Source organism: Xenopus laevis, chromosome 3L, assembly GCF_017654675.1.
Source record: "Xenopus laevis strain J_2021 chromosome 3L, Xenopus_laevis_v10.1, whole genome shotgun sequence".
Taxonomy (NCBI): domain Eukaryota; kingdom Metazoa; phylum Chordata; class Amphibia; order Anura; family Pipidae; genus Xenopus; species Xenopus laevis.
In genome coordinates this window covers 126,516,011-126,534,450 of record NC_054375.1, presented here as the reverse complement: position 1 = coordinate 126,534,450, position 18,440 = coordinate 126,516,011, and the positions used below count along the sequence as shown (strand labels likewise).

Here is an 18,440-nt window from a genome sequence, read left to right as displayed (position 1 = left end):
TTGACAGTTTTTTGACGTCAGTGGATGTTTTTGACGCCAGCGTCCGTTTTTTCCGACGCGGCGGAAATTTTTTTTGACGCCGGCGAAATTTTTCGGGCGAATTTTCGCAGGCGATTCGTGAATTTATTCGATGGCGGTGAATCGCGCGAATTCGCGAATTCACGCCTGGCAAATAAATTCACCCATCACTAGTGAATGGGATCGACCCGCAAACTCGAATCTAATTCAAATTGATTTTCAGGAAGGCTGCAAACAACTTCAAATGGATCCCACGACGTCCCCCATAAGCTAAAACAGCAATTTGTCAGGTTTAAGGTGGCAAATAGGCAAATTCGAATTCTTAAAGGGCCAGTACATGATACATTTTGAAAATCGCGTTCAAATATTTTGAAACCTCGAATTGAGTTTTAACTATTCCCTAGTCGAATTCCACTTAAAAAAACTTGAAAATTCAGATTCAAAATTTGAATTTGAAAATTCAAATTTTCACTTTGACCCTTGATAAATCTCCCCCTAAAAGTATAAATATCCAAATTATGGAAAGACCCATTATCTGGAAAACCCCAGGTTCTGAGAATTCTGGATAACAGGTCTCATACCTGTAATTAATTGGGATGGAAAACCATCCACATGGGACCTACCAACCTATGCCCCAAATCAGTAAGGGGTGGCAATAAAATAAGATACAATAAAACAACTTGCTAAAAAGGCCATAACTAACAAGGCCAGCATCACAGCCATGAACAGGGAATCTGATATACTGTAACATATAGCCCCTGAAAAATAAGAGACAAAAAATAACAACAACAAGTGTCCAGTAGGACAAAAAAATAACAATGGTGAGGAGGAAGTCAGGTGGTTTTATAAGTCATGATTCATTTTGATTGGCTGATTTATAGGTCCTACCTCCTTGTCTGGGAGGGGCAATACTGCCCATCTGCTCTGACATGGAAGGGGCGCAGAAGAAAAACTGAACGTTAACCCTACTTTGTAAAAATCTAGTAAAAACTATGAAGCCTACTACAAACATAAAAAATGGTAAAAGGCTAAATATAAGGTTGACAGACTCATTTATTAGCCCTGTGGACACAAGAGCAAGAGGTTTAATGGGTGTGAAACATCGTGTAGGACCACTTGCACTTGCAGGATTTCTGATTAGGGATGTGCAAATGTTTTCAGCGCGTTTTGCCGCGGAAAAGATGCTCATAGACTTCAATGGAATAAAAAAAATGTTGAGCGTCAAAAAAAAATGTTGCATGTCAAAAATGTTGCTACACATCAAAAAAATTTGGTCACCCATAGACTTTAATGCATTTCGGTGAATTTCAAACGCACCTCATTAATTGTTGGTTTAATCCATACATATGTTACAAGGATCGTGAGTTCAGATCAGTGAATCTCTTAATGTCATACATTGTCTTTGGGCAACGACAGTTTTTCATTCACAGAAATGAGAAGAGCCTATTACATGGGGCCCGGCCCTTCTTCTGTTGATAATAGAACTTTCTACTCCCTCTTGCTTAATTTTCAGCCATCGATCCCGATGTCAAGTCATGGTTGTCAGACCTTTCAGAACTCCATTGTTTGATCTAAAGCTTTAGCTGTCATCTGTTATTAAATGCAGAGTTGTGCTATATTACAGAAAATTGCTCTAAAATAAATGTTACATTATTTTCTTTATGAAGCCTTTCAGTCGCCACTCTCCACGTAGGCCATGTTTGGGAGGAAAACGCAATGTGACACATAACAAATGTGCATCAGAAAGCAAAATAAAATTGGTTTGGGACTGTTTCCCAGCAACAGATTTCCATGTCTGCTTCTGTGTATTCTGTCACTTCTTCTTGTACTAACACAACTAATGGGCAAATGTAAAAAAAAGTATTCTTTCTTACTTTTTTCCTTGCACCAAATGCACTGGAGTCAATGGACATTTTTCTTCACACCAAATGGCATTTTTTCTTGGGCCCAATGCCTTAGAGCCAATGACAACATTTTTGCCAATTGAAAACACAAATTCCAATGCAAATCTGTTTCAGGCTAAAAAATTCACTCTTCCCTGGTAGACATGTAGCAGACTTTGTAACCCCAATATACTAACAATAATTGGTGGAACAATGATCACAGCTTCGTGATGATGATTATTATTGATATTATTACAGGTAGGGGATCCATTATTCAGAAACACGTTATCTAGAAAGATTCAATTTATGCAAAGGCCATTTTTAAACATATTTCCTTTTTCTCTGTTATTAGAAAACAGTATAGATGGATATATCTTGTAGATAATTAATCCTTGCTGGAGGCAAAACAATCCTATTGGGTTTATTTAATGTTTGCAGCAGTTTTTAGTAGACTTATCCAGAAAGCACCGGGTCCAGAGCATTGTGGATAACAGGTCCCATACCTTTAATATCAAAACAAAAAAGAGGTAAAAAACCTTCTCGCCACTCTGTAGTGCTGTCTCCTCAAACAGTGATGGCCAATCTACCCCAAATCAGTAAGGCCCTTTACAGTATACCCATATAATAAAAGGCACTAAGGGGCAAATTCACTAAGCGCCGAAGCGCCGAACGCTAGCGTCAATTCGCTAGCATTGGGCATTTTTGTTACTTTGCAAATTCACTAACGAACGCTGGCGTAGATTCGCTAGTTTTACTTCGCACCCTTACGCCTGGCAAATTTTCAATGTACTGAACGCTACCTTTTACGCTAGACTTCCTTCGCCACCTTAGACCAGGCGAAGCACAATAGAGTAGATAGGGATTGCTTCCAAAAAAGTTAAAATTTTTTCTAAGTCCCAAAAAACGCTGGCATGTTTTCTATATTATGGGTGATAGGCTGAAAAAGATTGAAAATTTTTTTGGGGCTCCCCTCCTTCCCCCCTACATTTCCTAACTCATGGCAACTTAACTATACAGTGGGCACATGTGTAGGGCAAAAAAATTAACCTTTGCTTCGCTTAGCGAATCAACGCTAGCGCAACTTCGCAACCTTACGCTACCCCTGTACGCAACTTCGGATTTTAGTGAATTTGCGGAGCACTGGCGAAACTACGCCTGGCGAAGTGTGGCGAAGTGCGGCGAAGCGCAGCGAAGTTGTGCCTGGCGCAACTACGAATCTTAGTGAATTTGCCCCTAAGTTTGCATAGGTGCAGTAACCATAGAAACTAATAAGATGTTTGCAGGTAACAGAAGAATGCTTCTTGTTCATTGGTTGCGATAACTAATTGAGTCGGGGGCCCTGCTGCCAGAGGTGCTCCCCACCAGGACCCCCTCCAAACTTGCGGCCACTGCATGCACCGCTGAAAAATCCCCCCATCCTGTAAGCACAAGATATGCTTATTGTAGCTCCGACATGCCCCAAGCGGGTGCGCTGGATATAGATGGTTAGACCAGTAGTAAATGTTGCACCTTTTATTACCTAACTCCATGCTCCAGTCTGCAACATTTGTTCTTCCCAATAGTTAAGCTTGCTATACATATAAATTTCGTTGCCTACATAACAGAGGCCTATGCAGGCCCATCAGGAGACGATGGTGTGGTCTGTGCCTGATGGGATTTTTAAACCTGCATTTCCCCACTACCCAAACCTGCATTATCTATGTAGGTTATTCCGGAAATTATCCAAAATACACAGCGTGTGTGTGAATACTCTTTTTCGCAACCATAAATACAAAGCCAACTATCTTGGGACTGTAAAAAAAAAAAAAAGAGAGAGCAAAAGAAATAATTCATCACTGTGTTAGTCCTTAATGTGTGATTGATTATGCGAAATGCGTGGATGCTCTGCTCAGAGTTATAAAACAGATGTCTCTCGGCTAAACCCAGTTGAGGTTCCCAACTAAAAAATCTCTTGTGAAAGATTGAAGAGCTTTCTGTCCAGCTGAGAAAAACCAGGATCCGTGTGATGTAAGAACATTCACAGTGTCGAAGACAAGATCCAGCATACACATATTTGGAAGAAATGGCCAAAACAGCTGCACAGCCAATGGGTCAGTCATTCATTCAAATTATAGCCTTACCTAAAAAGAAAGAAAGAAAGAAATGTCAAAAGAAGAAAAAGCAGGTAAGCAAAAACAGCTTTGCATTTTATGGTTCTGTTATAAGCAACAGCTCTTTTAGGTGATTAATTAAAAATAAAAGGTTCATGGGGGTTGGTGCAATTTTTATTAACCATCTGCAATGGCTTTGTCTACCTGCAGTTGCACTGTATTTCCCCCAGGGCATGGAGATATCTTTGCCACGTCTCTTGGAGAATGCAGTAGATGCACACAGTGAGGGTGCATTTGGACATATTATGCCACCATGCTTAACTGCCCCTTTTGGACTCATAAGAGGCATTTCCCCACCCCCTTAGGCTCATAGAATCATTCAGGAATTTCTTCACCATGTTTCATTGCAAAATGATGAATTCTGAGACTGAAAATATCTCTATTTTCCAGAGAATCTATGTACCATTCTGGAAAGCAGAGGGACTTCAAGTCCAAAAATCCATCCCTTCAAGTGAAGTGGGAGGGGTTGCATTACATAGTAACATAGTAACTTAGGTTAAAAAAAGACACACGTTCATTGAGTTCAACCTTTTATGTCTATATAAAACCTACATAACTGCTAGTTGATCCAGATAAAGCCAAAAAAAAACAATATAAAGCCTCTCCAATTTGTTTCCTCCTGACTCCAAGATGGCAATCAAATCAGTGGATTAACTTCTACCAAGAATTAATTTTAATAACTCACTTGCTACAAAGCCATCCAACCCCTTCTTGTATCTAATGTATCAGCCAGTATGACGGATTCAGGGAGAAAATTCAACAACTTCTCAGCTCTCACTGTAAAAAACCCTTTACGAATATTAAGATGGAACCTTTCTTCTAATCAGAATTGGTGCCTTGGTCTTCTGGAATGATATACTGGTAAATAAAACATTAGAGAGATTACTGTATGGTCCACTTATATATTTATACATAGTTATAATAACCTCCTTAAGCGCCTCTTCTCCAGGGTATGAAAAGTCTCAGTTTTGAAGAAACTGAGACTTTTCATACCCTTTACCAGCATGGTTACCCTTCTTTCGATTATGTGTAATGCAATAATATCCCATTGGAGCACTGCTCAATGGGGCCTTACCAGTAGAAGTATAACCCCCTCCTCCCGGCAAATTTATGCCCCTTTTAATACAGCTCAAGACCTTGTTTGCCCTTGATGCTGCTGACTGACATTGCTTGCTACAGCCAAGTTTATCATCTACAAGGACTCCAAGGTCCTTTTCGATTAAAGATTTGCCTAGTGCAGTCCTATTAAGAGTATAAGGGGCAAATTCATCAAGGGTCGAATTTCGAGGGGTTAAATCCCTCGAAATTCGACTGGGGAATAGAATCGAATAGAATCGAATAGGCAATTCGGGCGAATTTACGCGCTGGCGAATAGTCGAATTGGCGACTATTCGCCAGGCGAATAGGCGCTCGATCGAATATTCGATCAAAGGATTTTCATTCGATTGAATGCCTTTTTATTCAATCAAAAACTTGGAAAACAAGCCTATGGGACTTTCCCATAGGCTTTTAAAGCAATTCGGTAGGTTTTAGGTGGCGAAGTAGGTAGTCGAAGTATTTTTAAAAGAGACAGCACTTCGACTATCAAATAAGCGAATAGTCGCAGCATTTTTGCGCTCGATCCAGTACTTCGACTATCGAATGGCGAATAGTCGCAGCGGTTTTGCGCTCAATCTATTCGAATCCTTCTACTCGATAGTCGAGGAGCACAAAAATTCTAAGTTTTTTTACTTCGAATCCTTCACTCGAAGTTAGTGAATCGGCCCCTAAGTGTCTTGCATATTTTTACATCCCAGGTGCAGGACTTTCCATTTATCAACATTGAATCTCATTTGCCACTTAGCCGCCCAGATTGCCAGTTTGTCAAGATCGTGTTGCAAGGATGTCGTATCCTGGATGGAATTAATTGGGCTGGATAATTTTGTGTCATCTGCAAAAATTGGTCCATTACTTACAATACTCTTCATTAGGTCATTCATGAATAAATTAAATAAAAGTGGACCCAATACAGAACCCTGTGGAATCCGACCAAGTAACTTACTTTAAGTAGCGAATGCAACATTGACAACCACCCTCTAAACCCAATCCTGTAGCCAGTTTCCTATAAATGTACAAACAACTTTACTAAGACCAGGAGACCTTAGCTTTGAAAGAAGACATTTATGGGGCACTGTATCAAACTCTTTGTCAAAATTCAAATAGAACGTTATTACACTGTAGGCCTAAGGGGGCAGGGAACTGGTACATGTGATCACAGACAGAATATCATGGTTTTCTTTTAATCTGTGAAGTCAGGTATGTTGCATTAAAAACACATTTATATATATTTCTGGAAGTTCAGATAGTGTTTATGCACCTTTTTTTCACAAATGGGGGTGTAGGGGGTATAATTTCCCTTTAATGGTAAATAACTATAAAATACATCCAGTTTATGCTGCTCTTTTAAAACTGATTCTCCCGAGCCATTAGACCAACTCTAATAACCCATGCAGGAAACAAAATAACCACAAACCCAAGTTGTTGCAGCTTCTTTTCACACCGTCAGATGGTAACATGGTATTTATGGAAGGATGCAATTGTCGTAGGAATACTTAACAGTCAGATAATTTGGCTATTCAGATCAATCTGAAACACAACTTCTCTAATCTTAGAAAAATGCTGACATAAAAAAAGCTCTAAAATATAATATAACTCCTTTCACTTCTATATTACCTCTCTGAAATACAGAAAACAGAATGACGAATGGCCCTCTCCTTCCCTTTGAGTTTTCAGAGCTTGGTTATTTCCCATTTTCATGGGACAGTTGTTCTATGATGTGCCACCTTTGCGTGTAGTAAAGGTTTCCAGAACAAATATTTTTTAATACAGATTTTCCTAACACTCAATTGACCTTCACTCCCACACTGGCAGCCTCTCCTTGCACCCATCAGTTACAGGTTTCTACCAGCCTCGACTGCACATTAATCACAGTCTGGCCTTTTACCACTCTCCAACCATTCCTGTTTGTGTTTTTTTTCATCCTGCCAGCAGGGCAAGGGTTAAAGAAAGGAGCAAGAACCCAACCAGAACAGCAAAACCCCATCAGTCAAGCAAGCTAAGCTGAGTTTTTCTACGCTTGGAAAAATCTATTCATCAACGTTATCCAAAAATATGTGGTTTTCTGGCCATGCGGTTACTGTGAGATCAATCTCATTCAGCCGATCAATAAAACTCACTTTTCCAATCTTATTTTTTTTTCCCCTCGTTCTTGAATTTTGTTGCTTGTTGATTCTGCGTCTCAACATTTATGAACACGTTTTGAGTCAGAGCTCCTTCAAATATATGCGTTCAAAGAAAAATTAAGACTTTGTGTTGGTGATATCTCTGTCCAGATTCCACAGACTGGCTTAGTAATGAGATCTGTGCAGCCCTATAGTATCTGCCACTGCTGCCCAGAGAGGCATTACTGTAACTAATGAAGATAATGTAATTAATGATTGGGACAATTTGGAGGCAGGGTTGGACTGGGCCTGCAGGACATCCAGGAAAAAACTCGGTGGGCCCGGCCTCTGCTACTGCCCCCAACCTTCCTCCCTGGCCCCAGTTGCAGCTGTGTGAAGCAAAATGCACAAGCGGGGGTTGGAGGGGAGTTATGGCTGGGGTGGTGGCTGGAGGGGACTTTGCTGCTGGGTGGGGGGCCCTTGGGCAAACTTGGTGCCTTTTATTACATATGGGTAGTGCAAATTGTTTCACAAAACTGCTGTGAAAATTTGCAGCGAAAAAATTTGCTGCGAAAAACCGCCCATAGGAAAAAACACCCTTTGGCTTTAATGCATTTGGAGTAAAAAATGTCACCGTAAGAAAAAATGCCCGTTGACTTTAATGCATTTGGAGTGAGAAAACTTGTTGCGCGCATAAAAAATTGTCGCACGTAAAAAAGGCCCATTGACTTCAATGCGATTTCGCAAATTTTTTCGCAGTTGCGCTGAATTTTCAACGAAGCAAAACAGGACAGATTCGCTCATCCCTACACACAGTATGGGGGTTAAAGGGGTGGCTAATTTTTAGTATGTTATATGGATAATTCTAAGCAACTATTCCACTGACCTTCATTTTTTTCATTTTTATAGGTTTTGAATTATGTAACTTCTTTTTCTGACTCTGACTCCAGCTTTCAAATGGGGTCTCTGACCCCATCTACGAAACAAATACTTTGTAAGGCTACAAATTATTGTTATTGCTTTTCTTAGTTCACATTTTTCTATTCAGTCTCTTATTCAAATCAGTGCATGGTTGCTAGGGTAATTTGGACCCTAGCAACTAGATGGTTGAACCCGAGAGCTCCTGAATAAAAGCTAAATAACAAATTACAAATATAACGGTCTCAAAATATCACTCTCTATAGCAAAGGTGCACAACCCCTTTGATATTGAGTTATTTTGCTCTGTTATCTCTTACGTATAAAAAAAGAATATGAGGAGACCGAAGTTATTTCATATCAGACACGGCCAGTGTCGCTGATCTTTTACACATACACAAAAGGTTTTCTTGTGGTACAACAAGTGAAAGAGCATTAAATCGAGTTAAAAGGCTATCAATAATGTTGTATATCTGAATAAATGAAGCATCTCCCAGACTTGAGGGGCTACCTTCTTTGGAACAGCTCTGCAACTTAACTACATGAGAGAATTGTCATAAAGGCCAAGACCTTCCTTTGCAGAACACTATACATAAAATGTGATTATTAAAATAGGAAATCAGTCGGATGATGATACAGTAATAACATTTATTAGACTAAATAAGAGTTTAAGAGTCCATTCTCTAGAATCGCTATTGAACTTTATGAATGCAAACATAAGTCTCAAACTGTGGTTAATGTGATTGTTTTTTCTAAAATAACGGTGCCATTGGATTCCTTATATGTAGGACAATTAATATGGATGGCACAGACTTAACTCACTAGCGCTGCAGCTCAGTCTTCCCTTTCATATCCAAGGTGATTGGTTGAAGATAGAGTGGAACAGATACCACCTGTCGACTTCCATTGGGTCTTTTGGCTCCGACCAGAAAACAAGTGCCACCTTGTTTGAAGCTGAAAGAAGTCATGATCACTGTCTCTGCTATGAAATTCGTTGAATAAGTAAGCCTTGAGTGGAAATAAAAGGATAAGTACAGGATTCATGAGTTAATACATACCCTTGATGTTGTTCAGATATTGTAGTACGAAGAGTAGCATTGTCTAGACCTGCTTGTGGAACATACACAACACGTGTCTTAATAAGATATCCGTGGTGTTTGTCCCCAGTCTGCTAATATGGGCCTATTGCTTTTATTAGTTCTCCAAGAAGTGTTTACTGGTATCACATAAGATGGCATTTGAGTTCCAGGCTTATACACCTCAGCGTCAGCAACCGCTCCTCCTCTGCCAGGCCACTCTGCCAATCCCTGCATTGGCTTCAGCTACCTTTCAGAATTAATTTCAAACTAATGACCCTGACATTCAATAACTTAATAACTCTGCCCCTCCCTACATCTCTGAACTCATCTTTAGATAATCAAGCAAAAGTTTACTACGCTCCTCTACTGACCTGCTCCTCAACTCTTCTCTCATTACCTCCTCGCATACTCGCATTCAAGACTATGCAAAGGCTGCACCTCTCCTCTGGAATTCTCTCCCACAGTCTGTCTGACTTTCTCCCAACCTTTCTGCTGTCAAAAGATCTCTTAAAACACACTTATTTAGAGAAGCCTTCTCTCACTACCAAATGCAATACCATATGCTACACCTCTCACCCGCCCCTTGTGTCTCATTCCATTCTCCTTTAGATTGTAAGCTCTTCTGCAAGGGCCTTTCTCACCTTTTGTACCAGTACTGGCTGTCATGTATGTAACTCTGTATGTTATATGCATGTAATTCATGTGATTTCTTTGTAGAAGCACATTAATTTTACTGAGCTGCGCAGTATGCTGGTGCTCTGAAAAATACTTGATAATAATAGTAATAATAAAAATAATAACAATAATAACAGCAGTAACATGGTATGTCTTTAGTCCCAAGGGAACTGTCTTTGACATACATACAGTATATGTATTTGAATCCCTATGATGGCAGATTTTGCGCCCATGGTTCTAACTCAGAATACTCACAATAATTATCTTGTGTTCCTAGAAGACCTACACACAATATCTAACACCACTTGTTTAGGCTTGGACTTTTTCCTTTAGGCACCCTCTTCTCTAGAACCTCACATGCCAGGCTATTGACTACAATGTCCATCCTTCAGTGATCTAAGAGGAGATTATGATGCAGCCTCTGTTTTTAAAAGGCTTGGAGGCCATCTGACTCCAGTGGAGACATTCTAGCACCCCTACTTTAATACCATAGAGAAAAAACATATTGACAGGTAGGTTCCATCTTATGCTATCTATGATTAGCTTTAATAGGAGGCACCTATTGTATATGTAGTACATCCATACACTTTGTTTCTATTGTTTCATTTGATTACGTACTAAAATGGGCAAGGAATTACCTATACAACTGGGCACTATCAACAAGTGAATAAAGTTAAATGTCTAGGAGCTGAATACAACTGGGGAAATATCAAAAAAGCAATTATGTACAACTGATGAAGTCTACATTTTTGGTATGTGAATAAACCTCAGGAAATAAATGAATGTGATGACTTAGAATATGCTCTTTATATGATTTTGTGGAATGGCAAAGCGGAAGAGGTAAACTCTGGCATATGGGTCCCGGGTAAAACATGTATGGAGGAAGAATGTCAATGATGTTAGGGGATCAGCTGGTTGTGGAGATGCACATGGAGATATAAGATGAGTACACAGCTAGACCATTAGGAATATGGAACTAAGAATACAACCCAAGATATATTTATAGAATTTGCCTATGATATAATAATGCAATCATGCAATGTGAGCACTTAACTCAAAGATAAGAGATCTTACATGTTGGCTAATCTACAGTTCTTTTATTTTGCGCTTGGAAAATGGGAATGTCCCTGGCACAGGTAAATCCACTTATCGCTGAGCAGAAATGGGCAGTGGCCTTCCTATACCAACGCTGATGCACTAATCCAGCTGCCAGTGCTACAATTCTAACAGGCCCGTAGCCAGCATTCGACAGTCAATAACAGAATGGAAATACTCTCTAAAGAAACCTTTCATCAGTGCGGCCATAAAAGGTCAGTGTGAGACCGAGCTCTGATAGATCCTCTCTCTCTGCTGTTCTAATGTTATTAGCAATGACTGTTTCCTGCTCAATCACGCTCCCAAAGGATTTCCAATAAAGTTTTTATGTGCCATAACTGTTACATTAAATAAAGCTGAAAAGTATTGAGCAGAACTAGGAGTAAATCACTTTCCAAGCCGGGCAATTGAGTTAGGAGTGAAAATTATGGATCATACGCAGCTCTTTTATTTATTTATTTATGCTGTTGCTGAGGAACGGCAATTTTCAGGAATGGTTTTTAATTATCTACACGAAACCAAAACAGGTTTAGCCTTCAATAATATATCTGTCACTTCAGGCATGAGCGGAGACGGTGATAAAAGGACAGATTGTTTGCTCCTTGTACTCCTGTATATGAAGAGAAGCACTGTCCACTTGCCAAGGAGAGGGATGAGAATGATCTATGCTGTGTTGTAGTTGGATTACACAGTATGGGCATTAATTCCTATAATTTAAGTTCAACATAGCAGTCTGCAATGGAAGAGGGCACTGGTAATATGTGAATCTTTCAACTCCCATCTCTCTTCCTCTCATTCCTTTCTACACAGTCCAGATGTTTCAGTGAATGGGCACAAAGAATGATCTAATCACGCCTAATAGACATTTTCCCACTGGCTATAGCAAACACATTTGACTTTCCTAATTCTGTCCCACTTTCCTCCCTCACTGTCTCACCTAAGAAATGGCTGGAAAGTTCTGTTTTCACAATTACAGCAAAGACTGAATTTTCAGAAACCTAAAGCATATAGTAGAAGACATATTCTATTTCTATTCCAACATAAAATACATGTACGATGGAAACATCCAAGGAACTTTGTTGTCAATAAGTTGGGATTGTTTTCACTGGAGAACAGGTGGTTGGGGCAAATGGTAACTTTGTATACATATATTAGATGAACAAGCAATAAACTCTTTTCTGCTTTATTGACCATTAGCTAGGAGGTTTCATCTTAAAGGAGAACTAAAGATAAAGAAGTAGGCTAGAAATGTTGTACATTATGTTTTGGGATTCTGTAACAGCCCAAAGCAACCACAGTCCTTTAGCAGGGAAGATATGCGCCTCTGAAGATGCCCCAGTAGCTCCTCAACTTCTTTTCTGCTGATTCACTGCACATGTTCTGTGCTGATGTCACTTACTGAGCTTAGGGACCCACTCACAATATATTCTACATATAGAATATAACTGTCACACTATTAGGCCGATTAGTAAATAATACAGATTACTGGTAAATGCATAACCAGTGCAACTAGCATCAGAATTTAATAATCAGCCCTGTAGCATCAGCTTATATTACAGGCCAACCTCATTTTCTGCTTGATAATTTGCGACGACCCCTAAGTTTAGCTTCTCAACAGCTGCTCAGAGCCCACTGAGCATGTGAGTGTCACAGACACTTTCCAAGATGGTGACCCCCTGTGACAAGTTTGAAGTCCTGGATCATTGCTGCTATTGACAAGCTGAAACTTTAGGCTGGTGCAATAAGTTCAGTATATAAAATATGGCATTTTTAGCCAAATTGATTTTTACGGTTTAATTCTCCTTTAAGGTGTAAAATTTACAGTTAAAATTCTACAATTCATTTCTGAAGAGGTTCTCCTGTCAGATTCAATCTGTGACCAAAAATATTCAGACACCTGCCTGTCCAACATCTTATTTCCAAACAAAGGGTACTAATAATTAGCTGGTCCTCCCTTTGCTGCTATAACAGTCTGTTCTGGAAAGGCTTCTCATTAGAGATGTTTAACCACAAAAACATTAGTGTGTGTGGACACTGATGATGGGGATCAAGCCTGGCTTGCAGTCAGCATCCCGGTCCAACTCACATGTTATCAGTTGGGTTAAGTTCAGGGCTCTGTGTAGGCCAATCAAGTTGCATTGTCATCTCAGCAAACCCCTACAGACCTCTTTTTGTGCATAAAGGTAAAACAGTAAAGAGGTTTGACCAAACTGCTATGAATATATCAACCAAACAAGCTAGAAGCTGTATAATAATGGATAATCTTCATAAGGTCAACTCTTCATTTAAACCTACTGGGCTGTGAAAGTCAACTGTTTAGATCAAAAAGTGTTTCTGCAATGTTACTACTAGTTTTTCTTGCCGTAACTGAACCTGAGCCCAACGTGAACACAAGTTTATTCCCTAATTAGGGATTAGAGGTTAGAAACTTGTGGGGTCCCACAAAACAAAGAAATGTAAAACATTTTATTGCACCCTATGGATTTATATCAAGGCTAGAGATCTTGGTAGTTATAGTTTAAAAACAAGACTTATGCTGGTCATACAATGGCTGATCTGCAAATAATCTTATTGGCTAACTGCCCGTTTTAAAGGAGAAAGAAAGAAACGTTAGGCACCCCCAAGTGAATGTATTGACTTACCTGAAACCCCGGGCCGATGCTCCTATCAGCAGAAAACTGAACTGGCCCAGGGTTATTCCAGCGAGCATCACGGAGTGATCTTCTTCCGGCTTCTTCGTGCTTCAAATTTCCTGGGGGAGATGCATGCGCAGTAAAATGAAATAGCCAACTTTTTAGATAAAGTTCGGCTTTTCAATCTAATGCACATGCGCAGCTGCGAGAAGCAAGAATAAGCCAAACGAGGATTACTCTGTGGTTCTCGCTGGAATAACCCCGGGTCAGTGTTGTTTTCTGCTGATAGGAGCACCGGCCTTGGGTTTCAGGTCAGTAAATACATTTTGGGGGTGCCTAACATTTGACACCCCCAAGTGTGAAATGACTTTCCTTCTCCTTTAATGAACGATTCATCTGTCAATGGCGACAATAAGCGAGGAGACTTTTGTTGTATGATTGTCGTGTGGCAGCAAGAGCTAACATATATTAACATTGACATATATATGTAAATGATTTTATTGGATCGTCCTAAAATTGTTTGTTTCACAAGACAAAAGCTGTCCTTATATGGCCGCCTTTAAAGTCTGCACTCAAGCTATTTTGCCATAGCCATGGTAGCCTAGTCGATGTACACAGCAATCTACAAAAGGAATGTTCTGTAGCGCCTCTTAGTGCAGGGGAGCAAGTTATGCACAAATAGTACAACACTTTAAACACCATGTCAACACAAAGCATCAGCAGTTGCCTGACAATGTTAATAGGTATCTGACTAACCAACCAGACATTTTTACAAAGTCAGGTGAAAGTCACAAGTGTAATGTAGAACTTCCATTTGACTTCATTTAGTGCTACACAGAGTGGAATAGGTCTAAGAGGGAGTCACAGTTGACCTCACTTTTACTTCTCACGGATCTGTTTGTAGACACGGGAGCACAAATTCATTTCTGAGTGATGTGTTCACATTGAGCAGCTTTAGAACATGGGAAACTGCCCTTGAAGCTTATTTCCAAGCTGTTACTATTGCTGTGTTTTCTTGCACGTCACACCAGTTAATTCTGCTTTAGCCTTTCCGTGCACCATGAATGGCATCTCTTCTACCCCACCCTCATTTGTAGTAACACCTCACTGTGTCTTTTGCTACTGGAGGGGCATGCTTGTGAAGTCAGCAGTCAGCAAATATTGATCCTGTACAGCCAATCACCGTGATTTATGGAGCCAGAAGCTAAACATTGACCTTAGCAGAGCCAAACTCAATATTTACCTTTAAGGACAATCCATCCTAGTATTCTCTCAGCAGAAGTCAATACCTGCTCTGCTACCTACTCTGCATTTCCAGTTAAGCAGGTTCCTCTCCGGAGACCACATTTCTTTTGATCTACCATTCCACTTACAGAAACGATACACATATACACTAATAATGAGTAATGCAGCAAATAACCATCTATCACTTCAATTGATAGCAAATGGGTTGATAAAAATAAAGATGAATACTTGTGACTGTTTTAATCTTAAAATAAGAGCCTGAGAGCCAATGGCTCACCAAGGTTAGGGTTATAGCAATGTTATGTATGTGAATATATAGTGAATAAAGCACCCACTTTTTAAAATATAAGGATCTTATACATTATTGACGAGTTCCATGACCATATAAAAGCACGAGGCTGAAGGCCGAATGTTTTTATACAGGTCATGGAACTCCAAGGTGACTTCTAATATCCTCATATTTTGCAACAGGGGGTACTTTATTTATTATAATACACAAGTTTCAGTGAGTCATGTGACAGAAATGACATCACTAAGCTCCGATTATAATGTATAAAAAGCTCCGATTATAATCAATGACATCACTAAGCACCAATTCTAAGGATATAATTTACAGGAAATTCATGGTTATTTTGTATTATACAGCAATAGGCAAATATTGTGCCTGAAAGCTGTTGATAAAACCATGGGGCAAATTCACTAAGCGCCGAAGCGCCGAACGCTAGCGTTACTTCGCTAGCGTTTGGCATTTTCGTTACTGCGCAAATTCACTAACGAACGCTGGCATAGTTTCGCTAGTGTTACTTCGCACCCTTACGCCTGGCGAAGTTTCGCTAGCGACGTAACTACGCAAATTCACTAACGAGCGCAGTGTACTCAACGTTACCTTTTACACTAGACTCCCTTCGCCACCTCAGACCAGGCGAAGCGCAATAGAGTAGATAGGGATTGCTTCAAAAAAAGTCAAAATTTTTTCTAAGTCCCAAAAAACGCTGGCGTGTTTTCTACATTATGGGTGATAGGCTGAAAAAGATCGAAAAATTTTTTGGGGCTCCCCTCCTTCCCCCCTACATTTCCTGACTAATGGCAACTTAACTATACAGTGGGCACATGTGTAGGGCAAAATAAAATTTTTATTTGAGGTTTTGAAGGTTTTCTAGCCATTTGTAGTGCTGATACGTATTCCTCCATTGAAATTTGAATTTGGCGCCGTATGCAAATTAGCTTTCGCTAGCGTAACTTCGCTTCACTTAGCGAATCAACGCTAGCGCAACTTCGCAACCTTACGCTACCCCTGAGCGCAACTTCGGATTTTAGTGAATTTGCGAAGCGCTGGCAAAACTACGCCTGGCGAAGTGCGGTGAAGTGCGGCGAAGTTACGCCTGGCGCAACTACGAATCTTAGTGAATTTGCCCCCATGTGTGTAGTAATTATGTGAGGCCTATGAGCAAGTCTCCCAATTTATATTGTTCTTAAATAATGCAGTTGTACATATAGCAAGGTCATCGTATCCTTGGAACAAATACTTCCTGCATCGTAAATAGATATCCCTTAGGATCAGTGCATTTGCAGAACAATCAGCTCTAGAGTTGATATTTTTGACAACTGCAATAAACAATGTGGTTGAGATAGTTAAATTGGGTTGAAAAAAGACAAAGTCCATCAAGTTCAACCCCTCCAAATGAAAACCCAGCATCCATACACACACCCCTCCCTACTTTTAATTAAATTCTATATACCCATACCTATACTAACTATAGAGCTTAGTATCACAATAGCCTTTGATATTATGTCTGTCCAAGAAATCATCCAAGCCATTCTTAAAGGCATTAACTGAATCAGCCATCACAACATCACCGGCAGTGCATTCCACAACCTCACTGTCCTGACTGTGAAGAACCCCCTACGTTGCTTCAAATGAAAGTTCTTTTCTTCTAGTCTGAAGGGGAGGCCTCTGGTACGGTGATCCACTTTATGGGTAAAAAGGTCCCCTGCTATTTGAGATGATAATGCACAAAAATTTACATTATCTTATAGGAAGAGCAAAGACAGAGTCGCTAATGTGTGGGTACTGGACAAAACATACATACAGTATATAAATGTAAAAAAAACTTTCTGTGCAGGGCTCATATCTGGGTACTGCCATAGGCTACCTTATACAATGCAGGGGAAAGTTTAGTTCTGTATGCATGGCAGTTTACTTGAGATCTAGTCTATATTGATACCAAGTTGCCACAACCTACTGGCATGCCCATCTTTTGAGCCCAGCGCTGGGTATAAAAGGGGGTTACTGTATGTAATAAAAGTCACTAAGTTTTCCCAGGAGCAGTAACCCATAGCAAACAATCAGCAGGAAGCATTTACTAGGCATCTGTTTAAAAGCAAACATCTTATTGGTTGTTATGGGTTAATGCTCCTGGGCCAATGTGGCCTTAGTCAATGATTAAATTATACAAAATAATAATTACTCTTTTACTCTCTAATCCGATAGGGGCACCTATTCCATATTTATCTCATAGTTAAAACTTGGAAAAGGAAATAACTGTGTAAATCAAGGATATACAAAATATTGCTCCTCAAAACACCATAGTGTTCAAAGGTCATCAAAACACCAACAATACTTGAAAGGCCACAGGCTGGACGTCTTCAGTAGCAAACAGAAGGCCATTTCTAATTTTACCAAGGACATTTTCTGGAAAGGGCTAGGAGCTCAGAGTAAATGTGTTATCTTTTTGTTCCTTTCAATCAAAATGTTTCACTTCACCAACCAAAAAATGATATCAGTAATATCTATAACCCTACAACCAACCATGGTTCATGATATGTAAATGTCTATGTCAGATAGCTCAGCATACCCTACAAGGATTAAGTAATAACAGGTGCAAAGTTTGATTCAGGCAAAAGAGCGTTGCAGTATGATACTGTGTTCTCCCTTAAATGCATGTATAACTATTTCTAAATCATTAACTCCTTTATCCCAAGGCTCTCAGTCAATGTGAAGAGGTTTGCTGAAAACATACTCTGTCAATATAATACCCTTTCAGCCTTGCAACGTTCTCAGTGGCCTTCTCAATCCTCCCTCTCCATGCAGTGAGAGACCTGTCGATACCATTGTCGATACAAGCACCTGAGTATTGATCAAGCAGGGACTTAAGGGTCAACAAACTGCTGCCATCTGAAGTCCAACAATATAGAAATTGATGGCTTTCAGAGAGCACTGACGGAACAATTACCCCAGTGGATAAAACAAAGCAGCTCAATTTTATTCGGCACCCTGTCAATATTCTGTAGTCTTGGGACTGTGAAGAACTTGTATGGGTCTGTGACAACAATGAAAATAAAGTGATAGCTCAGAAAGAATATGAATAGGCCATTAAAGGCACAGTCCTTGTTCCAGGGATATTGTGCACTACAGGTATGGGACCTGTTATGCACAATGTTTGGGACCTAGGGCTTTCCAGATAACCGGAGTCTTTCGGTAATTTGGATCTCCATACTTATAGTCTGCTTAAAATAATTTAGACATTAAACATGCCCAATAGGAT

General features: G+C 39.9%; 1 long non-coding RNA gene across 1 annotated transcript; it reads left to right on the top strand.

The window, feature by feature from the left end:
• The first annotated feature begins 3,074 nt into the window (after positions 1 to 3,074).
• Positions 3,075 to 7,279, top strand: LOC121401175. Its single transcript, XR_005966159.1, has 2 exons — positions 3,075 to 4,065; positions 7,079 to 7,279. It is a non-coding gene; the product is annotated as an uncharacterized LOC121401175 (long non-coding RNA).
• The last annotated feature ends 11,161 nt before the right edge of the window (positions 7,280 to 18,440 follow it).